The sequence below is a fragment of the Taudactylus pleione genome, unplaced genomic scaffold, assembly GCF_031769625.1.
Source record: "Taudactylus pleione unplaced genomic scaffold, aTauple2 ptg000479l, whole genome shotgun sequence".
Lineage (NCBI taxonomy): Eukaryota > Metazoa > Chordata > Amphibia > Anura > Myobatrachidae > Taudactylus > Taudactylus pleione.
The window spans coordinates 5,610,163-5,635,591 of NW_028284881.1; the positions used below are offsets into that span (position 1 = coordinate 5,610,163).

A 25,429-nucleotide genomic window follows, 5' to 3' on the forward strand; every position below is an offset into this window, starting at 1 on the left:
ATAAGTTGTTGGAAAATCGGTGGTGTACCTGTACTTGTATATCTGTAATGTCTATGTCATTGTGAGATCGGGGACTAGGTTGCTTCTCCATAAGTGTAAATAAATTACAGACTGCCTCCAGAATCTCATAAATAGTTTGCAAATCATTTTCGAAATGTTGACAAGCTTGTGCAGTATAAATATGTATACTTGTATACCCAATTTTAGATTACAAGAAACAAATACTACACATGGAACTAAAAAGCACAGTTGAAAGAAATTATGAAACTAAAAAAACCTGGCCCGTTGAACTAGCTGCTATCACATTTTTATAAATGTCCATTTGTCACATTTGGTAGTACTTTATATATGTCCATGTGTATGCATAATTTTCTGTAAAAAACAAATTGATACATAGTCTATCCTAAGTCAGAAAAATTATCCCTGTTTCTTTAAACCTGTTACCAATTAACTACGATATTGGTGATATTGAGAACATCCTGCGCCAAAGGTCAATCTTTGGTTATATTTACTCTATCTAGAAAAAACTTATAATTTATACTCAAATGAGTTTGAGTGTTGTAGACATATAATAATAAAATACAAGGGAGCAAATTATGTCGTTCACTATGAAAGTTCACAAATGCACTGGTCTAAGTGGACACGTTCATTGGCAAAGACTAAAATCGTATTACCACTTTAAGAGCTAATTTCAACTTTGATTTGTAAAGACAGTTTTAAACACAGGGGTAAATGAATAGAATTACAGACGTAGGGACAGCCATGTAAAAAGCTTAATGGCATGAGTACGTGGGAGTAGAGAATGGTATTTAAAGTAAGCAGGTTTGAGAGGAAGAAAATATCTGTCGATGGGCATATGATAGATGAAGAAAGGACAGTTAAAAGTAAGAATGATCTAATACAATAGATCAGGGTTTACCAACCCGGTTCTCAAAGCACACTAGCAGACCAGGTTTTAAAGATATCCATGCTTGTGCACAGATGGTACAATCAAAATGACTCAAGTCACCTGTGCTTAATCATGGATAACCTGGACTGTAAGGATGCCTTGAGGACAGAGGGCCTGATTCAGCAAGGATCGCAACTGTGATTACACACGTAATCGGCCGATTGTTGTGTTCTGTGCATGCGAACTAGCCACTGTGATCGGGACTGCGATCACAGTGGCTACGCAGACCCGTTGCAGAGTGATTGACAGGAAGTATCGTTTGTGGGTTGTGACAGGAGGGTGGTCGGCATAACGCAGGCATGCCAGTGCGTTCGAAAGCCATTGCAGGGGCGTGCATAAATTATCCACTGCGATACTATATGCAGCCTGAGCTCTCACTGCATACCGGAAGGTTAGCTATTTTCTGGTCTGACCTTGTGGAAGTCTGCGTGAGGCTGCGATAGTACTCGATGTTACAAATTGGTTTTGCAGGCTTGCTAAGTATTGCGGATGTATGTAAGGTAAGGTGGGCGTCCTTATGTTGTGCTGCTGCGGCATAGCCATCGCAGTGGATTAGCATATGATCGCAGTGAGATTGCATGCGTAATCGCTATTGCAAACGCAGTTGCGATCTGTACAGAATCAGGCCCAGCGTTTGGGAAACCCTGCAATACATAGTTGAATGTTATCCAATGAAATTATAGAATAAGTACATTATACTTCAATTTACTAGCCTGTTCATAAACAAAAATAGGGACTACAAAAAAAAAATCTAAAGGAGTGTACTGAGAATGTTAATGTATGAACAGAATGTTTTAACCTGAAAGTGCCATCTGAAAAAGATATATATACCCTGAAGGGGATGTACTTATGAAATCGGCGGCCTCTCAATCCCGACAGCGGAATCAAGGCAAGGGATTTAACATAGATGTCGAAATACCGATGCATATGTTAATCTCGACGCCGAGAAAGCCAGCCCGAACGAAGGTAAGTCCGGGGCGCCATTAGCGTTAGCCGTGGAGGGGAGGGTTAGGATTAGGGAGTCTAGCGATGTTAGGTTTGGGGGGGGGGGGAAAGATTAGGTCTAGGCACCCCTAGGGGGGAGGGTTAGGTTTAGGGAGTGGTAAGAGGGGGTTAGGGTTAGGCACGCGCAGTACGCAACAATTACCCGTCTGCGTGCACTTTAGCAATAGCGATCCATGCTGAATCAGGCCCTGAGACCACTACAGCAACCCGTCCACAACACTCCCATAACATGCCCATAAGACTGACCATCTCTGCATCTGACTAGCCTCTGCCCAGAACATTTCCAATACATTTCTGATACAGTGCATCAATTGCAACTGCAGTTCTGCGAACGGTACCTCGCGAATGATGGGCTCAGCCGCTGCATTTCCTATATAAATGCTTTGGTTTAGCATTCATTGGCTGAGAGAGGAGGCCTCCACCTCTCTCAGCCAATTAACGGTTTCCACCACTAGGTTTGGAAGGGGTGTGTTCAAACTCGAAATCTAAACTGCAGTGTAAGAATAAAGCTGTCCAGGATTTGTGGGCTACATGCAATAGCAGCCAGTATTAACCACGCATGCACAACAAAAAGTATGTATTTGCACCTACATGGTTTGTCCAGTACACAGTTACCTGCCCTTTCTTGCTTTATTTCCAAATCACTAGATATTACATCTGAATATTTGTAGGCCAAAGTCGACACAAAATCACTGCAATATAACTTTTAAATCGCCATAAAAACCTGAAACCTATTCAGAGGCGTCACCGGGTCTGGTGATACATGGTGCACACTCCATCTCCCCTCCCCCCCAAAAAAAGGGGTGTGGCCGGTGCATCCCCGGTGATGCTTGGCTGACCTCGGAGACTTGTGCCTGCACTGTCGGCTCCTCCTCTTTGACAGGAGCCGAGTGCTGTAGCACCCGGCTCCTGTCACTGAGGAGGTAGCGCCATTTTGGGTGTGACCCGTACCCCCATAATGACGTCACTGAACCTATTACATGTCAGCCCTCGTGTGTTTTCTACTTTACTTTTGTGCTGGTATGTATTTTTGTGTTATACTCTGTACTAAATTACTTTGTAAAATATATATATATGCACTCTGTGCAATGTAAATGTAATAAATCTATATTATTTTATAGGGTTTTATCTGACATCATAATCCATTTTCCAACATCCCAGGAGGAAGTCACTGTGACTGCTACACCTCTGAAAATTTCATTCAGGAGTTATAGTGAGGAAGAGCTTGGTACGATTAAAGTTCAACATGATTTTATTTCCCTTCTTTTCAAAGCAAATCAAACTTCGTTCTGGTTTCACATTTTTGACAAAGTGTCCACAGCATTGCCACATATGGGTTTGAAACAGTCATATGTGTCCTTTAACATTATTAGATTTGATCAATAGATTATTGTTGATCTGTGTGCAATTAGAATTACTTTACCCATATCTTCTGAATCTTGTCCTTCCTGTGCTTGTCAAAATTGACAATAGATCATTTGGCGACCACAGTGAACATGTGCCAGAAAAACTAAGATAGCTGCTTCCATTCCCAGTACATGCCACCACCACCCGCATTAAATTATATTGAAGTACTGTACTGCCCCGCACTAAGGCCCTGATTCAGAGCCGGACGCTCTGACCAGAGCGCTCGCTCTGAATCAGGGCCCACCTCCATAAATATGGAGCGTCCTCCTGGACGCTCGTATAGCTGTGGGTCACTACCCACAGCATATACGAGCGTGCAGGATGATGGTCGCGATGGTCTTGACCATCGCCACTGCGAGCAGAAGCCTGCGGTTGAGTTTCTCAACCGCAAGGCCAGGAGTGATTTTGGCTCTATCAGAGCCAAAATCACTCCCACTGACATCACTAGTTATGTCAGTGGGGCCGGCTTCTGACGGTAGGCGTTCCCTAGGGAACGCCTCCGTCTGGGAGGCATGCCCCCGGCACGCCCACCAAAGGGGGCGTGCTGTCAATCAACATCGACAGCACGCCCCCTTTGATCAGACACTACGAGCGAAGGAAAGTCCTTCGCTCATCGCGTCTTGCGCATGCGCATGACGGAGCTCCCTCCGTCGAGCGCATGCGCAGTGCAGACCATCGACCCACTTGCGAGCGGACAGCAGCTCACGAGTGGGTCTGAATCAGGCCCTAAGTGTCTGACAAATTTGGAGCAGCCAGCATAACCAATACTCTATCTTCCAATAATCCAGTCAGATGTGAGCTGAAGAACTTGGCCCAGAATGCATTGCTAGACTGCTATGGAATGTTAAGAAGGACAAAATAGATCAGATTTAAACTGCTGCTGTCCTGACCACTAGGTGGGGCTGCTAATGTGAATTAGTGCAACATAACAAACCCTATGCCGAAGGCATGACACTCCCCGTCTGGTATCGTTGATACCACAAATTTAAACTCTTAAGTAGGTAACAGTAAATATAGTTCAGACACTGGTCTGAGAAACAACTTAGTCTCTCCTTGCTTACAGATCTTGACCTCGACCTTACGAACTTTTCCATCCATGCTGGGGACGTCTTGGTGGCAATACTCAAGGGCCACTCATTACGTTGTGACTGACAATCTTTGACAAGCACAGTGTCACCAGGTTTTAGGTTTGGCAACTTGGTCCTTGGCTGCAGGGTAGAGATAGATTGTCTTTTCCACCTGTCCCAAAAGGTGTTTTCTAGGCTTTGAACTTGCCTCCATTGTCGTTTGAATAAGTCTTTGTTGGTGAACTCTCCAGAAGGAGCATAGATAGTCCCGGTCTTCTGAGTAAGAAGAGTAGCAGGAGTAAGTAGAAGCGGATCTTCTGGGTCATTAGAAACTGAAGTCAAAGGTCTAGCATTGACGATAGCTGAGACTTCAGCCATGAAAGTTGTTAAACTCGTGAGTAAGTCTTGCAGTACCTACTTGTAGGAATATGGAATCAAGGATTCTGCGTATTATGCCAATCATCCTTTCCCTTGTAACTCCTATATGAGAAGAATGAGGCGGGTTGAAAGTCCATGTACAACTTTGCTCACTGAGGTATCTCTCTACACCTTTAGTGTTGATGTTTGAGTGAATTTGTAGCTCTTTGGTTGTGTAAATATTTTGACAGTGATGCCAACCTATACATTCAGTCACTCTTAGAAATGTGGCACGTTTAAATGAACGGGCTATATGACTTAGGCAGGTAATTGCTCTAAGAAGTGATTTCCAAGTAGAGAATCTTTGGAATCTGTGTGGCTCAAGTTGACAATTTGAGATCATGGTATGGATTGTTGTCACAGCTAGCACTGCAGCACAAGTTCTAGCCTGGGTATGGTATGCTCTGGAAGTGGTGCTAACTTCACTTTGCCCATGACAAACCCAATATGTCACTGGCCTCTAATATCCACAGTTTTAAGATATGCAACAGCGGCAATTGCTTGCATTGAAGCATCAGAAAATACACATAGTCTCTGGTTTTGTACTTCTGTAGAAGGCACAGGAGCATATGAACGTGTAATATAAAGGTTGGATAAGGTGGACAGAGAACTTTTCCACTCCTCCCACAAATCTCTTTTCTGAGACAGTGGCGCGTCCCAGTCGGATGACTCGCAGGTTAGGTCTCTGAGCAAGGCTTTACCTTGGATAGTGACAGGAGCAGCAAATTCTAAGGGGTCGTACAAGCTGTTTATAACAGACAAGACACCTCTGCGGTTGTAGGGTCTTTCCTCACTGTTCACTTGGAAGGTAAAGGAGTCAGATTTTAAGTCCCATAAGAGTCCAAGGCTACGTTGAGCTGGTGGAGAATCTAAATCCCTTAAGTCACTGGTATGATCTTGAGAAGGGAAGGCTTCCATCACTCTTTTGCTGTTGGAAGCTATTTTGTGAAGCCTGAGATTAGAGCAGGCAAGCATTTCCTGAGCTCTCTTGAGGAGGCTGATTGCTGTCTCATCCGTTGGCATAGATTTTAAACAGTCATCTACATAGAAATCTTTTTCCACAAGTTGTCTAATATCAGAACCATACTCTAGCTTGCGCTCTTGAGCTGAACGTCTGAGTCCATAGATGGCAACTGCAGGGGAAGGGCTGTTACCAAAGATGTGTATCCTCATGCAGTACTCTGCAATATCTTTAGAGGGGTCATTGTCTCTCAACCAAAGGAATCTTAGGAATTCCTGTCACTTTCCCTCATGAGGAACCAATTAAATATTTGTTGAGTGTCAGCTGTGAAGGCAATAGAGTCCTTACAGAAATGTATGGGGACTCCAAGGAGTTTGTTGTTAAGGTCTGGACCTGTTAGGAGAATATCATTTAAGGAGATGCCTTCGAACTTGGCACTGGAATCAAACACGATTCTGATCTGACCTGTTTCTTTGGGTGGTATACTCCAAACATTGGTAAGTACCAGCAGTCATCCATGTCTTGGGAGCTATCTCAGCATGACCATTCTCAAATATTTTGTCCATGAAAGAGAAGTGATCTTTCATTTCTGGCTTCCTGTGGAAGTTGCGTTTTAGTGAAGAGAAGCGTTTAAATACTTGTTCTCTGTTGTTAGGTAGGCGCCGTCTGTGTGTTTTAAAGGGTAGAAGTGCAACCCAGCTGTTGGCATCATCTTTGACTAGTCCCTTTTTCATTATTTCCAGGAATAGATTGTCCTCTATGAACATTGCGACTTGGTCATCTCTTTTTGTTCTTTGGAAGACTGTGCACCCCAAATGTTCTTGGTAGCTGTCACAGATGTGGCTGTCACTAGGAGAGTCTATGACAGTGCAGTGAGGTAGTTCCTTTATGAGGAAATGATTGTGACATGGTTGAAATAGAGAAGGGCGTCCGTTTTCTAAAGTACAGGTAAACATTCTGTTGACAGTAACTGGTTTATGCACTTTTCCAAGACATACTTCTCCTATTATGACCCATCCTAGGTCTAATCTTTGAGCATATATTGAGCATTGTGTGGACCGTTAATCTGACTTCTGACTTTGTGGACTCGTAAGATATCTCTCCCAATGAGTAGAATTATCTGGGCTAGTGAGTCCAGTTCTGGTATCAGATGTGCTATACGTTTCAAATGTGCATGATGGATAGCTGCGTCTGATGTAAGGATTTCATACCTATTATCAGGGATCTCATTGCATTCAGTGATAGTGGGTAAGGGAAGGCATGTCTTTTTGTCTATGGACTCGCCTTGATAGCCGATTGCTCTACTCCCCATTGTCTCAAAACTCCCTGCACAAGTCTTTAAGGAGTATGGAGTGCTGGGTCCTTTGATATTAAATGTCTCAAAGAAGGTTGATCTGGCTAGAGACTTATTACTTTGATCTTCTAGGATTGCATAAAGTTTGATGGCTTTCTCTGGTTGGCAGTTAGGGTAGACTCTAAACAGATTTTGGAGCAAGATCTGCCACTAATAGTGTCTTTGCAGACTTCAGTACATTGTAAAGTTATCTCTGGTATGACTGCAGTAGTGTCTCTTTGCTCCACACTGAGCTCCCCGCCATGCTCTGTGTCACCATAACTGTGTTGTAAAGTCAATGGGGAAGGTCCAGGGTGTAGAGCTGTGTTGTGACATTCTATGCAGTTAACACTAACCTTAAAATCCATGGCAAGGTGGGTTGTAGAAGAGCAGCACTTGTAGCAGATGCCGTTTTCTCTTAGGAATGCTTTGCGGTTCCCCAGGGACTTTTCTCTGAAGGATCTGCATTTCAGGAGAGGATGCGGTTTGTTATGCAGGGGACACTGCTTGGCAGAATCTTTATCTTTATTCTCTTGATGAGTAGAATAGGTAGACCTGTGGGAAGAATCTGTATAATGTACGTTAGTCTTGTGAACTGCGACTGACATTTTGCGGGGGTTAGGTAGAATAGGGGTTGAGCTGGTCAGTGTAAAGGCAAAACTAGGATCATTCCTGGTCTTAGCTTGTTGGTGCACGAAGTCCACAAAAACAGAGAATGGTGGAAATGGCACGTTGTGCCGCTGCTTATATTTGGAACCATGGGTGAGCCATTGCTCCTGCAGATTGTAAGGTAGCTTTTGCACTATAGGGTTAATGCCTCTGGCTGTGTTGAGGAAGGCAAGTCCTGGTAAGTCTCCCTCACACTTGGCTACTTGAAGCTCCATTAGTAGGTCACTTAATTCTCTCAGTCTCTGATAGCTTTTGTTCGGTAACCTAGGGGAATCATCAATTCTTTTGAATAGTGCACTTTCTATTATCTCTGGTGAGCCGTAGCACTCATTTAATCTATCCCAGATCTTGTTAAGGCCATTCTCAGGGTGGTTAATATTGATTACTCTTATCCTTCTAGCATGTTCAGCGGCTTCATTCCCAAGCCATTTAATTAAAAGGTCTATCTCTTCGCTATATGAAAGGCCTAACCATCTGATTACATTAAGGATATTGAATTAGAACCTCTAGACACTCCTGCCTATACCTTCTAATATCCTGCGTATAAACCTCTCAGGATGACGCTATTTTGCGTACACAGTCATATAGTAAATAAAGACTCCAGACCTTTTACCTGTGGTTCCAAAGCACAAAGTGATATTTCAAGTAAAAGTACAGTCAGTTACACGCTATGATCTAATTACAATTTAGCGCAAAGAATTATACAGACCCAAGTACAGTTATACATACGCAGCGCTTCTGGACCAGATGTAGGCATCAGCAAGAAACCCCCGTCAATCAGCATTCAGCAAGAAGACTCAGACTGGGGCCACAACACACACGTTTATACTCTCACAGAAACAGACAACACAATAGAGAGGCTTGTCGCTGATGCCATTGGTTCCCAGGAGGATGCATCTGTTGCAGAGCATTTAACAGGTTGATTCAAATAGACACAGTCCAGCCTCTAACAACTGGTTGTCTCTGGTTTCCTGTTCATGCACATCCTAACAGTTGGTCATATAATGTACATTTCGGTGCTTTAAGTCTCTGCGGTCCATAAGTTGAGAATGCATGTTGCGATCTTCACACTGACGATTTCAAAATGCTGTTGAAAGAGTGCAGATCAGTATAATATCAAACATGACTTACTTATCATGTATTAAACCTTAGTTACCAAATAAACTTTATTTCTCAGCAATTATAATAAATGAACAAACTTGAATCTTATACTTTAAAGCTTATGAGACCTTTTATGTGAATATGTACTGTGTAAGTATTTGGGGTTTGATATAAAGACGCTAGTTAACTTGGGACAGATGCATGCGCATGAAGCTAATAAACAGCGTTTTCATACAGGATCTTAGCATTCGCTAATATGCCACTAGTTAACAGCGCAATTGTGCGTATTAATGTGTGTATGAGAAATGGTGAAAGATGCAATCGCATAATGCTAATAGTAATATCGCTATATGTACTTAAGTGTGAGTTTACCTAAAATGGCGCTTGGGCGGCCATTCGCAAAATGGCGTCTTGCGATTTCTCATTTTCTAAAATTTTAAGGTGATCTTGTCTCAGCCAATTATCCAGTGTCAGGGCTCAGCCGGGGATCGGCGCCCACTTACCGCACCGCCGGCTTCCCCTTTCTTCCTGGGTGGTTGGTCGGCCTGCGCGACGGCGGGGAGAAGCTGAGGATTCTCCCCGCTTGCTGTGGCTTCCTGGAGGGCTGGTGTCCGGCATCTCAAATCCGGACATGGGTGCCGCCATGACAGTCGGCCCATGTGACTGGATCCTTCCTCCTGATTGGCTCGTTTCCAGCTGATGCTGTGCACCTGTCTAAGGGTTCCCCTGGGTATAAAACTGTCCCACAGGTTATGGGAAATTGCCTGAACAACGGTTGTCTCCTAGCGTGCCTTAGTGAGTTCCCGGTCCAGGTTCCTATTCATCGTACAGCAGCAGTGATACTACCTTTACCTGTGTGCCTTTACGTCTCTGGTGAATACCTGTGCAGCAGTGATACCACCTTTACCTGTGTGCCTTAACATCTCTGGTGAATACCCGTGCAGCAGTGTTACTACCTTTACCTGTGTGCCTTTACGTCTCTGGTGAATACCCGTGCAGCAGTGTTACCACCTTCACCTGTGTGCCTTTACGTCTCTGGTGTATACCCGTGCAGCAGTGTGATCATCCCCGCCTGTGTGCCTCACGTCTCCCATGGACATCCGTGCTACAACATTTTACCACCTCTACCCGTGTGCCTTCTATCTCTGGTGACGTCTCAAGTAACCGTGAGTCGCTTCCCACTTTGAAAGCCTTATTGACGTTTTTGATCCTCGTGTCAAGTTGTTGTCTATACAGTATTTTCAGGGACTGTGTTGTGCCTAACAGGCATATCCTCGCTGGGCCACGGGTGTAGTGTCTCTATCCCTGCAGGGCTTGGGTACCTGGTCAAAGGACCGCGACCTGCTCACGGGGTGCAGCTAAGCCTATATCCCATTTGGGGGGGTCACTGGTGAACACCATCCTGTGAGTTAGACTCCGCACCTTTGCCCAGGTCACGCCAACACTCAAGACCTGTGGATGAGGAGAACGTACATCCAGGCCCCTCGTCTCCGTTTCTTTCCCCAACTGAGGCCCACCACGTCCTCTTCTCCAGTTTCAGACGTGACATCCAGCTTTGACAGTCCACCCTTTGATAGCGAACAACATGCTATAACAATCTGATTTTAAAAATTAATTTAGGCTTACATTTATATATTATTTAGTGTTATTATGGGATGGCACAAGGTGGTTCTTAATCCATCAATAATGTGTCTCTGAGTGGGGACATAAAACTACTATTATACGCACACCGCGGATCTCGGAAGATCATGTGAAAGGTGTGGGGATACACCAGTCCTATCAAGGCAGTCTTGAAGGGGAATTTGAGACTTTACATTATCTGAGGTGTTGTAAAAATAATATTTCTATAATACATTCTATGCAGGTCTAAATATAATACATTAAATTATGGTATTTCCTAGTTCAGGGTTGTAATGCAGTTCTATATTTACCTCGGTATTCATATTGTCATTACTGACCACCATCATAATTTCGTTCTTTCGTTTTACTTTATTTTTACATTTTCCACACTTCAACACAATAGGAACACACCGGACACATATGCCAATTATTATGATGACAATCAGTATAAGGATCAAGAATTTGCCTATGCTGGCGATTACTTCCTGGACCCATTCCCATAGACCTGAGAACCATTTCACTGGGTTCAGCCATCCTTCTATCTTCTCCCCTACTTCAGCCACTGAAGCATTATGGTTCTTACGAAACTCCCATTTTAGCTGCAGAATTTCATCCATCTTCCAGTCTATCACCTCCTTGGGGTCACTGGTATCATTGTGACATAGGTGCAACATTTTACTCCAAATTGGGTGGCCAAAGTTACGCAGTACCCTCCAGTAACAGCAGTTAAATAATTTAACACTAGCCTGTGTTGCACCAGTTCTTTCTTGTACGCTTGCAATCCTCTCCCTGTATACCTGAATGTGTCATCATACATCTCGGTGATATTATCTATCAATTTAGCAAGTTCCTGAATATATCTAAAATTGAATGTACCCCGAGCGATCCTGGTGGGATCCAGTGCGACTAAAACTTGGAAGCCCGTTGTCTCACTAATTAACTGAGTGGCTTTATGCACGTCACCAGGTATCATATTTCATTTGTCTCTGTGTTCATATTGCATGTGAAGGTATGGCAATGGTGTGTTTTTATGTATACCAAGCATTTCAACATGTGTGAGGGTCATAACTTCTGGGACTACCCTTCCCAGGTAACACAAACCTTCGGAACTCGGGGAGAGCCACTTATACGCCTTTCTTCCACATATAAAATACACATTATCGGGGAGAACATAAGGGATGGTATGCATCATTATCATTAAACACATTTCCCTTGCAAACAATCCTATCTCAGGCTCTTCCATCTGGTATATGCAAGTTTCTGGTTGTATTATTTTAGCACAATAACCATCTGGTACCTTACCAATAATTTCTTTGGTGGAACTCAATGTATACCGGTACCTAAAATGTTTCCCACTAGATTTAATTGTACGTAACACCGATGAATACAGTTCTCATCAACTAGGGACCCACAAAGCTCAGAAATACAGGAATCTTCAAACGATAAACTTCCACACCGTCCCCGAGTATCCAGAATAACAGCTCTCTTAACAATAACAGTACTAAGATTGGTCAGACACTCCCCTGATTGGCATAGCACTCCTCCTGATTCCACTCCATCAGCACTGCCATCAGCTCCCATCTCCTCAATCGGTTCCCCATCACAGAAATTGGATATCCCAGAACCAACCAGAATGGTGAACACACTAAAAGAGAATATGAAAATGAACACAGCAGGCCTGTCCATTTCCACAACAAGACCTTCAAATTTCTTTTAGTTCAGGTATCTCACTACGACTTTTTCAATCCTCCCGGAACAAGTTCGCGATCGACAGGTCCACGCTATCAGCCTGGTCTCCGACTTGTTTCTCCACCGGTTGATTGACCTTTTTGCAGTGAGTGGAATGGACCCAGGTATCTCTCTCAGCCACCTTCAAAGATGAAGACTTGTCAGCAGTACCTGGTACGGACCTTCCCACCGATCAGTCAAACAACCTGAACGCAAGAAATTTCTGATCATAACATATTCTCCTGGTTCAACATCATGACAGTTTCAGGCATATCATGGGACAACAATTTCAGTTTCTGCTGTTGCTGTTTTAATTGCTTACTCATTGATATAAGATACCTTACAGTTACCTCGTTGTTACCTTTCAAGTCTTCCTGTGGACTTATAATCAAATGAGGTTGTCTACTGAACAGTAATTCAAATGGGGACAGATTTAGAGGGGGTCTAGGAGTGGTCCTTATGCTATGCAGGACCAACAGTAACGCTTCTGGCCATCCTAGTCCAGTCTCTGCCATAATTTTACTTAACTTATTTTTAATAGTCCCGTTCATCCTCTCTACCTTGGCACTGGCTTGCGGTCGGTAGGGGGTGTGAAGTCGGCTAGTAATACCCATCAGCTTACACATATTTTGAAAAACATCACCTGGGAAATGAGTATCCCTGTCACTCTCGATGATTTTAGGGATACCGTATCTGCATACAAATTCCTGAACTATTTTCTTGGCAATAAACACAGAAGTATTAGTGGCTGCTGGGTAGGCCTCAACCCAATTAGAAAATACGTCAGTGCACACCAATAGATACTTGAGATTCCTGCACGGTGGTAATTGGATGAAATCAGTTTGTATCACCTGGAAAGGTCCATCAGTCGGTGGAATGTGTGACGGTTCGGTAGGGATCGCTTTCCCTATGTTCTTCCTCAAGCAGGTCAGACAGGACATTGCTCTTTTTTCTGCTTGTGAAGTAAAACCTGGTGCACACCAGTGTGCTCTTACCAATTTGCACATACCTTGCTTTCCCAGATGAGTCAGGCCGTGTGCTTCCTCAGCCAGGCTGGGGTAATATGCCTTGGGGGCTACTGGTTTACCTTGTCCGTCCCTCCAGAGCCCGTAGGACTCTTGCCCACATCCCTTAGACCTCCAGATGGACCTTTCCGGGATTGAACACAAATTTTGCATCTCAATTAATTTCAGCATATCAATTGTTTGGAAAGACATAATTTGTTCAGTTGGAGAAAACATTTCTAACCCTGCTGCCCATTTTGCAGCTTCATCGGCTCTGTTGTTGCCCAGTGACACCGGATCATTCTCACATATATGGGCTTTACATTTAATTACTGCCACCGCTTTGGGCAGTTGGATTGCTTCTAAAAGATGTGTCGGGAATGTGCAACTGGTGTGCCTGCTGCTGTCATAAAATTTCTCAGACGCCATAGAGCCCCGAAATCGTGCACTACCCCGAACGCGTACCTCGAGTCAGTGTAAATGTTAGCAACTTGCCTGCTGCCAGTTCACACGCTCTAGTTAGTGCTACTAACTCTGCCACCTGGGCTGAGTGAGGAGGACCAAGAGGTTTAGCTTCTATGATGTCTGTGTCATTAACAACAGCATATGCTGTACATAATTCACCTGTGTCTGTTTGTCTATGACAACTCCAATCCATATAAAAAGTTACATCTACATTCTCTAAAGGTGTGTCATGTATGTCAGGTCTAGCAGTAAATGTCTGATTCAGATATTCCATACAATCGTGTGCATCATTATGTCCGCTGAACTCACCTCCCGCCAGCAACTCGTCTCCTTCCACCCTTTGTACATCATGTTGTACATATGGTAAATACGTTGCTGGGTTCAGCGTGCTGCAACGTTTAACAGTGATGTTTGCAGGTGCGATTAGAGCTAGTTCCCATTTGGTAAACCTAGCTGAAGAGACGTGTCTGGTTTGAGCAGAGTTCAGCAGAGCAGATACAGCGTGGGGAGTATAGACAATCATATCATGACCCAATACTACGTCCTCACTTTTACTGACCAATAGAGTGGTAGCTGCTACACTTCTCAAACAGGTGGGGAGTGATCTTGCCACAGTGTCCAATTGGGTACTGTAGTATGCTATGGGCCTACTGGCATCACCATGTTTTTGTGTGAGAACACCAGCAGCGCAACCATCGGCTTCCGTACAATACAAATCAAAAGGTTTTTCATAATCAGGTATTCCCAATGCAGGTGCTTTTGTCAGACTATCCTTAAGATTAAGGAAAGCCTGCTCTGATTCCTCTGTGTGTATGACACGATCGGGCTTTGAGGAAGAGACTAAGTCCTGCAAAGGCAAGGCCAACATAGAAAAACCTGGGATCCACATTCTACAGTATCCACACATTCCCAAGAAGGTATGAATTTGCTGTTGATTCTGCGGCAGTGTCCTGTTCTGTATGGCCTGGATGCTATCATTTGTGAGATGTCGTATCCCCTGGGTTAGGCAGTTTCCCAAATATTTTACTCTGGATTGGCACGGCTGTAGTTTGTCCTTAGCAACCTTGTGTCCTGTATGCGAGAGATGAAGCAACAAAAGTTTAGTATCATTCAAACATGACATAAACGAATCAGAACATTACAATAAATCATCCACATATTGAATTAGAACAGATCCATTGGCAGGTTGAAAAGATTGTAAACAGTCATGCAAGGCCTGGGAGAAGATACTGGGGCTGTCTATGAAACCTTGGGGCAACCGTGTCCATGTATATTGTACACCTCTGTATGTTAATGCAAATAAATACTGACAGTCAGGGTGGAGAGGCACAGAGAAGACAGCAGAACAGAGGTCAATGACAGTGAAATGGGTTGCGTTTGGAGGGATCTGCATAAGAATGACAGCTGGATTTGGCACTACGGGGAATTGGCTCTCTACTACTTTATTAACACCTCTAAGGTCTTGTACCTGACTATAGCCCCTCCCACCACTCTTCTTCACCGGGAAGATGGGACTGTTGGCTACACTAGCTGTACGAATTAAAATTCCCTGTTGTAATAATCGCTCAATTATTGGAAAAACCTCTAATTCTACCTCCTGTTTTAGTGGGTACTGTGGAATTTTTGGAGCTTGCCTACCGCCTTTTAAATTTACCATTACAGGGCTTACGTTTCCCATTAATCCAGTGTCCTGTCAATCCTTAGTCCAAATGGAATCTGGAATTTGGGACATTTGATTTACCTGAGATGGATTTTCATTTAAACTGGTAGAGTGATACATTATCCTTTGGGGAGTGTCTAACATATCCCGCACCTCGTGCGCAACTCTTTCTGGGATATCTAGAAATACACCATCAGGGGTGCAATATATGACACATCCCATCTTACATAACAAATCTCTACCCAGCAGGTTAGTAGGAGCCTCAGCAGCCAGAAGGAAAGAATGCATGGTATGCAACGGCCCAATAGTAACCTCTGTGGACTTTGTTTAAGGATAATGTTGCACTTTACCTGTTACACCCATTGTTGGTACTGTCTCGTTGGTCACCTGTAAATTAACGGGAGATTTTATCACTGACCTGGTCGCCCCTGTGTCTACAAGAAAAGGATATTCAGTACCAGCTACATCAACCATCATGACCGGTTCTTCTGTAGTACTTCCCGTTAACCTGACTATCTGTAGACTACAGGTATGACCTGACCCCTAGCGTTGGCTACCATTCTCCAATAAAGCATTAACGGCCACAATTGGAGCTGGTGCTAGCTGGATATTTGCTGGCCTCTGTGCATATCCCTTATGGGGATATGCAGGTTTTCCCTGATTTCAGGGTCCTACCATTTTTACTCTGCAGTTTCTAATTAAATGTCCTTGCTGGTTACAATTAAAACATGTTCATGGATCGGATGAAGACACGGGTTGTTGTGAGGTTTGAGCAAGGGGAAAAGGTGATGGATATGGGTAGGGATATGGACGGTAAGGGTATTGTGGGGGGTATGAAGTTTGTGAGTAGTATGGGACCTGTGGATGTGTAGGATTAGTAGAATAGAGCTGTGTTTGCTGTTGCGTGGGATTAGTGAGGGCATATAACTGTTCATGTGTAAGTGTGTGTGTAGATGCAAGTGTGTCTGCTGGCTGTGATGTTACCGTCATTCCTTCCAGAGCCTGGATACTGACAGCCATTAGTTTTTCGCTCTGGGTCTCTCTCTTTTTTGAGATGTTCTTATCATGTTCTATGGCAGATTCTATGAGGGTATCTATTGTGACTCCCCTCCAGCCAGGTTGTGAGGTCTGAACCCGAGTCTTTAAGTTTTCTTGAAGACCGTCCATGAGTACCGTGACTATCATTCCCCTGTGGTGAGTGCTATCTTTAATATCTTCTATCCCAGTGTACTGGGTGATAGCCTGCAGAGCCCGGTCGCTATAATCTTCTGCAGATTCACTCTCCTTTTGCTTTATGGTGAAAATTTTGTTCCAGTTAACTACTACCGGAAAATATATACCCAATTGAGTTACAATGCGGGAAATGTTACCTTGGTTTACTTGGTCTGTTAAGGGAACATCACCATCCAATACACAATCCGTGATAAATTTTGTCACGTCGGTATTGCGTGGTAGACAGGCCCTTAACACCACACGCCAATCTTTATTAGTTGGCTCATGAGAACTACCCAAATTCCTCAAAAATCTTTGACATTTGGCTAGTTCCTTTTTGGGATCGGGGAAATCATTTATGATGGAATTCAGTTCTGCTCTTGTCCAAGGACAATGCATTACCACTTCCCTCATGGGCACTATACCGTTTGCATCTGCATTTCCATTCGGAACAGTTATTGTCCGAATGGGATGCAGACCGGTAGCGCTGCTACCTTTGACCTTGTTACCTGGCTGGGTGTTTAATCTGCTGCTACGTATGGTATTAACGACTTCCTCTACGGGTGCAGAGGGGGCTAGCACTTCCCTTACTGTTACCGATGGAGATGGCGGCACCACTCGTGATTGTTGTGGTGCAGCAGCTATCATCTGCAGAGCATGGGAAATGGCAGACATTACAATAGGCTCATCATCCACATCATGAACATTTTCTTTATGGTTGCTTAAGAGAGGGTACAAATTGCTTGTTACATTTTTATGGGTATTTTTGATAACTGTACTTGCACCTCCATCCACCTAAGCTGGCGGTGGTGCGCGTGAACTGCTGGCAATACTTTCCACAACGCTACCTTTCTGCACGTGCGTGCCACTTTGCGGCTCGCCTGCATTGCAATTTAGCGTCGTGGATATATTCTCTGGCAATGTGCTTGCAACGCTAGTTTGCGTCGCTTGCGCATTTTTAAGCCACGCATCCCCTTCATGCTACCACAACTTTAAACATTCATAATATTTTACCTTTTTCTCTCGGGAGCGCATCAGACTGATGTGATCCCGGACATTATCTAATACATCTTTATCAAAACTACCAATTCTGGGAAACGGTCTAACACTCTTCATCGTCATTTTAACCCATACATCACAATACCTTATTGCATAAGTACCGTACTTAGTATGCATAATACGACGGGCCGATCCAAGCGGCGCTTCCATTAGCAGCACATCATTGTCTAACATCTCTACATCTCGTTTTTCAATAAAGATTTAAACTGGTAAAAGACAGTCAAGATACTTTCACTTACCTATGGACGATTTAAACGCCAACGCCCACACACCTGTGAAGATTTGAAGAAGGCTACTCTACACACCCGGATAAGATTTAAGAAGGCAACTTCCACACCTATGGAAGTTCAAGTCGGCTACTTCCACGCACCTCTCTACAACAAAGACAACATGTACACCTGCTACTGTGTATAGAACGGTAAGCTGCTTACCGAGCGGCTAGCACTTAGCCCTTAGAGGTCATACGGTACCTCTAACTTTAGGGAACAAGTTACCCCTACCAACAAATACTCACTGTTACACACTTTTTTCCTGCGCAGAAAAATACACGTTAACCCAGATATTGACAACAATTGAAAAGAATGTAAACCTCAACAGCTTTGTTTAAACACGTGGCAGCACAACCGGAAGTACGTATACACTATTGTGCGACCAGTCGCATACACAATAATGCGACTACCACACAACCGTATGACAACCTTTAGCTGCGTACACAAAAGTGCGTCTTGACTGTGTGCAAAACTGCCGCGTGCTCAATACTGCGGCACCCTTCTAAACATAAGGTTCTATCAACAAAGGAAAACAAACTTTTTCCTCTCTTGTCCCTGGATTCTAGTCAGTGTCCCTGGCTCACACGAAAATGGGTAGCGATTTCTCAGCACCGAGCGGTTGCAGGTAAACCCTGCATGTGGCCACTCAACCCTTTGGTGAGATATCGATAACCGTATGTATCGTGTGAGTAGGTAAGTGACTTCACTATGAGCCCCCAACTAAGGATATTGAATTAGAACCTCTATACACTCCTGCCTATACCTTCTAATATCCTGCCTATACCTTCTAATATCCTGCCTATAAACCTCTAAGGATTACGCTATTTTGCGTACGCAGTCATATAGTAAATAAAGACTCCAGACCTTTTACCTGTGGTTCCAAAGCACAAAGTGATATTTCAAGTAAAAGTACAGTCAGTTACACGCTATGATCGAAGTACAATTTAGTGCAAGAATTATACAGACCCAAGTACAGTTATACATATGCAGCGCTTCTGGACCAGATGTAGGCATCAGCAAGAAACCCCCGTCAATCAGCATTCAGCAAGAAGACTCAGACTGGGGTTTATACTCTCACAGAAACAGACAACACAATAGAGAGGCTTGTCGCTGATGCCATTGGTTCCCAGGAGGATGCATCTGTTGCAGAGCATTTAACAGGTTTATTCAAATAGACACAGTCCAGCCTCTAACAACTGGTTGTCTCTGGTTCGCTGTTCATGCACATCCTAACGGTTGGTCATATAATGTACATTTCTGTGTTTTAAGTCTCTGCGGTCCATAAGTTGAGAATGCATGTTGCGATCTTCACACTGACGATATCAAAATGCTGTTGAAAGAGTGCAGATCAGTGTAATATCAAACATGACTTACTTATCATGTATTAAACCTTAGCTACCAAATAACCTTTATTTCTCAGCAATTATAATAAATGAACAAACTTGAATCTTATACTTTAAAGCTTATGAGACCTTTTATGTGAATATGTACTGTGTAAGTATTTGGGGTTTGATATAAAGACGCTAGTTAACTTGGGGCAGATGCGTGCGCATGAAGCTAATAAACAGCGTTTTCATACAGGATCTTATGCATTCACTAATATGCGACTAGTTAACAGCGCAATTGTGCATATTAATGTGTGTATGAGAAATGGTGAAAGATGCAATCGCATGATGCTAATAGTAATATTGCCATATGTACTTAAGTGTGAGTTTACCTAAAATGGCGCTTGGGCAGCCATTTGCAAAATGGCGTCTTGCGTTCTCATTTTCTAAAATGGCGTCTTTACGATCTAATTTTAAGCTGATCTTGTCTCAGCCAATTATCCAGCTTCGACAGTTTTGGAAAGAGGATTGCCAGGCTCTGAAGCTCTCAGGGCGATCATTGAACTTTGAGAGTCCGTTTGTGACCAGCTCACGGCGAGCAAGAAACTTGGCAAAGTCTAATGTGTCTTGATTGGCTCTAGGAGATGCTGTTTGTGCATTAACTTGGTGAGTAAATGGTGCGTAGTCATACCTGTTAGGATTGTACGGTTCCTGTTGGCTTGTATCATACCACTTTTGTGTGCGGGTAGTTGTGCCTTTGTTGTAGTTTGCAGATTCAGACACCTGGTGTGGGGAAAGGTTGTCCCTCATGGGTTCCTTTTGTCTAGAATTATCTTGTTTGCAAGTTTGCAGTTCACTGTTGACTAGTGGGGGCACTGCATTGTGTGTTTGGCTTGTTTCACTGATGAAATCTGGATGCATACTTTGTACTGATTGAGGTTTGCTGCTCATTTTGGATGCTTGATTGACATATTCTGATGTGCGTTGCAATGAATTCTGCGATCCAAGCTCTGCGTCAAGCACATTGATCCTCCTTATATTAAGAAGTTTTACAGACTCTAAGAATTGTGCTTCAGCTATAGCAGCTGCTGCCTCCTTCTCTGCAGTGAGCTTCTCACTAATTGCTTCTAGGCGCTGTTTCTCCATATCTCTTTCTGCATCCAGACGTGATCTCTCTATTCTCCTTTCTCTGCTTCTAAATGTGATTTTTCTATTTTCAATTGCATCTCTTGTTCAGCAAATATGTCCCACACTTTTGCAGCTTCCACTTTAGTGCGTGCCATTATGGCTGCATTGCTGACAGATAAAGATTGGAGGAACTAGAGACTTGGGACCTTGTTTTGTATGAAGATGTCGTTTTTTGTGACATGATGATGGAATGGAAATGCTTGACTGTGTAGAGGCTGCTGTATTGTAATGTGCAGATACCTGAGCTGACACTGTAGCAGGTCTCTGAATAGTCAGAGTCTTGGGACTGTTGTTAGGCTGTTTGACTGTGCAGGGACTGTTGTCTTGCCATATGCAGTTGGCTGTACTGACAGTGTGAAATTCCTGTGTAGTCAATGGCGGTACTCCTATTGCTGAGCTGCCACGGTTAAACTGTATAGAAACTCTTGTGCTGTCATATGCGGGTGGCTGCACTGACAGTATGAAATTCCTGTGTAGTCAATGGCGGTCCTCCTATTGCTGAGCTGCCACGGTTAAACTGTATAGAAACTCTTGTGCTGTCATATGCGGGTGGCTGTACTGACAGCATGAAATTCCTGTGTAGTCAATGGCGGTACTCCTATTGCTGAGCTGCCACGTTTAGACTGTATAGAAACTCTTGTGCTGTCATATGCAGATAGCTCTGGCTGGCAGTGTAACAGATCTGTAAGTCAGTATGTGTTCCACTTGCTGACAGAAACTGTTGCTGATGAAGTCAGATATATGCATCACTCGCTGGGAGCATCCGATGTTTTTGCTGTACTGCCCCACACTACGTGTCTGACAAATTTGGAGCAGCCAGCATAACCAATACTCTTATCTTCCAATAATCCAGTCATATGTGATCTGAAGAACTGAATTTATTATTCGATAGAGGAACTTGCGTACACAGATCGATGCGTATAAACAAGTGTGCATATGTGTGCATGTGATGTGATGAGATGAGTGATGATAAGTAATGATATGGTAAAACTATAAACGAACAATAAAAAACAATTACTATATGTACATGGGAATGCAAGGCAAACATAAACATAGCATGGGATATGCAAACAACATGAAACATACAGTATGCAAAGTATAGACTGTAGTGTCACATAGTACAGCTAACATGCATAACATAACTGGCTAAGCAGATCTACAATATGATGGCAAGGTTGAAGCTTAGAACTCACCATCGGATGCTGTACCAGGTTGAGCATATGTAATGATGACTGTCTGGGACCATGTGAAAAGGAAAATGGCTGCTTACAGCTCATTTGGCCCAGAATGCAGTGCTAGACTGCTATGGAATGTTAAGAAGGACAAAATAGATCAGATTTAAACTGCTGCTGTCCTGACCACTAGGTGGGGCTGCTAATGTGAATTAGTGAAACATAACAAACCCTATGCTGAAGGCATGACAAGTACCATATTAAGGCAGATGTCTCTGCAATCTGTTGTCGTATAATTTGCAGTGGAGTTGACAGCGTATCAGAATTTAAGTGAGTTTGAATCAGGCTTGATGGTAGGTGCCAGAGGGATGGGTCACTCCATCTCCGAAATCAACACAAAATTTGTTCACACGCAGCAATTTCAAGGGTGTACTGCGACTACACAACATCGCAGAAGACATCAGTAGTGTGACATAACTTTGGCCAAAGAAAATCTCTGGACGATCATGGACAGCGTCATCTGGCATGCATTGTAACATCCAACTAACATACAACATTTCCACAGATGACAGAAAAATTAAATGCTAGGGCCACAAGTAACATCAGCGTTCAAACAGTGCAACATTCCCTTTGTCTATGGGGTATAGGAGCCGACGGCCCACTCAGGTCCCATTGCTGACATCACGGTACAAGGCTCTGCACATCGTCTGGGCTCGTGAACACCACCACTGAATCCAAGGTGACTGAACATATGTAGCCTGGTCCAACAAGTCAAATTTCCAACTGTTTCGGGCAGATGGACGATTAAGCTTATGGAAAAACCCAAGGGGCAATCAACACCCAACAAGTGACAGTTCAGAACAGTGTGGCTCTGTTATGGTGTGGTTTCAGCTGCCACTCATTAGGACCCCTGATACATCTGCAGACACCTCTGACTAACAGACGTTATGTAACCATCATTGCGGAACATTTGCTCACATTCATGTTATGCATTCACTCAGATGGGAGCAGGCTCATTCAGCACAACAATGCACCACAGCACAGGTCCGTACACACCAATTATGGCTGGAGGAGCATTTCTCTGAGTTTGGCATCGTGAGTTGGCCCCTTCGTTCATCAGATTTGAACCCAATAGAACACATGTGGGATGCAGTTCAATGGCCGGGCCCCTCCAACTGCAAATATTAGGGATATGTGGACCATTATTCAGGGGACATGGTGTACAGTATCTTCACAGTATTTCAGAGAGCTTGTGGAGTCCATGCCCCATCATGTTGCAGCTGTAATCTGCTCGAAAGGAGGACCTACGGAATACTAGACAGGTGTTGCAGTTACACACAGGCTTCAGTATTTAACTGAAGATTGAAATTAATAAAAAAAAGATTTTGCCCTCAAGAAAACAAGCCAAGAAGCAAAAAGAAAACTCAACACTTACATACACACATACTGTACATAGTTTATAGTGTTTTGTGCTAAATAAGTATACTGCGTCTTTAATCAGGTGTACTTATTCGGTAAACTTAAAAGTGTAAAATTTCTTTTAGGCATATATTTAATTTCAGATTTCTATATTTATACTTATTGCACCAAGACTTTATTGTACCGAAACATCAAATTTTGAAAAGTCAATATAAGAGACATGGAAAAAATTGTTGATGCCACAGAGCGCCGGTGTCACGATCCTGACTAATTTCTATTAGTTTGTCCTATGTCTTACCTCTTCAGTGTCTGTCCCAGATAGCTCAGAGGTCCGCTGATGCTGCACATCGCTCCTGTCTGGTCTGTCTGTGCTATTGCTGACCAGTCCGCTCAGTGTTCTGTCTGTGAGTGTGGAGATGGCTCGCCGCAGCCCCTTGCTCACAGCATGTTTCCTGATGTTACACAGGCTGCACGCCAGAGTTCCCTCCAAAACCACAGTATGGGCGCAGCCATGTTGGACTCGGTCACCTGATGCTCTTCCACCACTCAGAGTGCTGCTACCAGGCCAGCTGATAGCAGCATCCACTCCCTGGGGATCCACCCCTATAAATTCCATTTCCTGACTGGCTCTTATTGCCAGTACAATGTCGCTTCTGCAGAAGTTACAGCTCTGTACTGAGCTACCAGTCCGTCCAATCCAGTTCCAGTCTGGTGAATGCAAGACTCCATCTATCACAGTGTTCAGTCTGGTTTAACTAAAGGACTTGCTACTAGTATTACCGTCGGTCCCAGCCGATACCTATTACCATTGGTTCTAGCTGATACCTATAACCATCGGCCCCAGCTGATACCTGTTACCATCGGTCCTAGCCAATACCTGTTACCATCAGTTCCAGCTGATACCTGTTACAATCGGTTCCAGCTGATACCTGTTACAATCGGTTCCAGCTGATACCTGTTACAATCGGTTCCAAATGTTACCTGTTACCATCGGTTCCAGTTGTTACCTGTAACATCAGTCCCAAACCGATCCTACTCATCAATTCAGCATCATTAGTCTCAAACTGATCCTACTCATCAATTCAGTATCATCGGTTCCAATACGATTCTACTCATCTATTCAGTATCATCAATTACAATTCTATTTTATTCAACTCATCATCAGTTCCACATCATCGGTCCCAGTACGATTTCATCATCTTCAATGCTCATTGCTACCTGCTGTATAATAGACACGACATTCCTTTCCTGGCCTTGCCTTCGGGCCCATTATCTACTACAGTTCCTCTACCTCCTCAGCACATGAGGAAGTCCTGGCGCAAGCCACCCAGATTCAATCACACCTCCCTAGTCTCCTCTTCAGCTTCCCACGCCTGTTCCAACCAACCTCAGGCGTGACAGACGGATCCCGACACTTACTCACTGGGTCCGGCAGCTCTGATTGGCATCCATGCAGCAGGCAGTCAGTCCCCGGCGCCCGCTGTTGAAGGCCTCGGCTCTCCCTCCGTTGCTGGCTGCAGCTCCTCCTTGCAGCCACCATCCCATAGGGCTGAGCGCACCGCTGGGACAAGTGCGCCCGATATTGTTGTCACTGTGGGTGGCAAATTTGAACTGTCACTATATAAGAAGTCTGGACACTGCTCCTTTGCCAGAGTATAGGCTCCCAACCTTGCACCAGCGTTACCATTACTTCTGATTATTACTGTGAATTCCTGACCTTGGCTTTGTTCCTGATCTGTTTTTGTCTGACCCCTGGTACCGCTTTGACCATCTGGCTCTGACCCGGCTTGTTAACTACACTTGTATGTCTTACGATGTATCCCGCTATGCTCCATTGCACACGGAACTTGTACTAGGGAACCATGTTAGAGGGTTGCAACCTGCGTGTCAGACACAGCTAAGTCCAAACCTCCTTGCGGGGGTCCCTGGTGAATACCTCTGTCACATTAAACTCCGTGCCTCTGTACTAAGTTTTAGTCAATCCCAAACTACAGGCAAGCATCCACTATCCATACGTGAGTTTGCGTCTGAATACTCTGGCTCAAAAATGGATGCTACTGGTAATCTTTAGCCACGAGATCTGCTGGAGAATCTCCCCACCAGAGTCAAGAAAAAATAACAAGACCAGGCCCAGATTATGCAATCCCTACAGACACTCATACAGCTAGTCGGTACCACCCAGCCACCTCCGCTACAACCAGCACAACCTCCTGGGGCGACCGTTCAAGCTGCAGGAACTTCCACACCACTACGGATTCCAAACCCCTCAAAATTTTATGGAGATCCAAAAAGCTGTCAGGGCTTTTTGAATCAGTGTTCGATTCAGTTCGAGGTCTAGGCTTCCCCATTATGGGAGAGAAATGACCCTCTGGTCAATAACAGCACTGATTTGAATGAAG

General features: G+C 44.0%; 1 protein-coding gene across 3 annotated transcripts in view; it reads left to right on the forward strand.

Annotated features, from left to right (window-relative positions):
* RAD9B (RAD9 checkpoint clamp component B) overlaps positions 1–25,429 on the forward strand; it is a 132,786-nt gene that overhangs the window by 70,337 nt on the left and 37,020 nt on the right. The window lies entirely within an intron of this gene.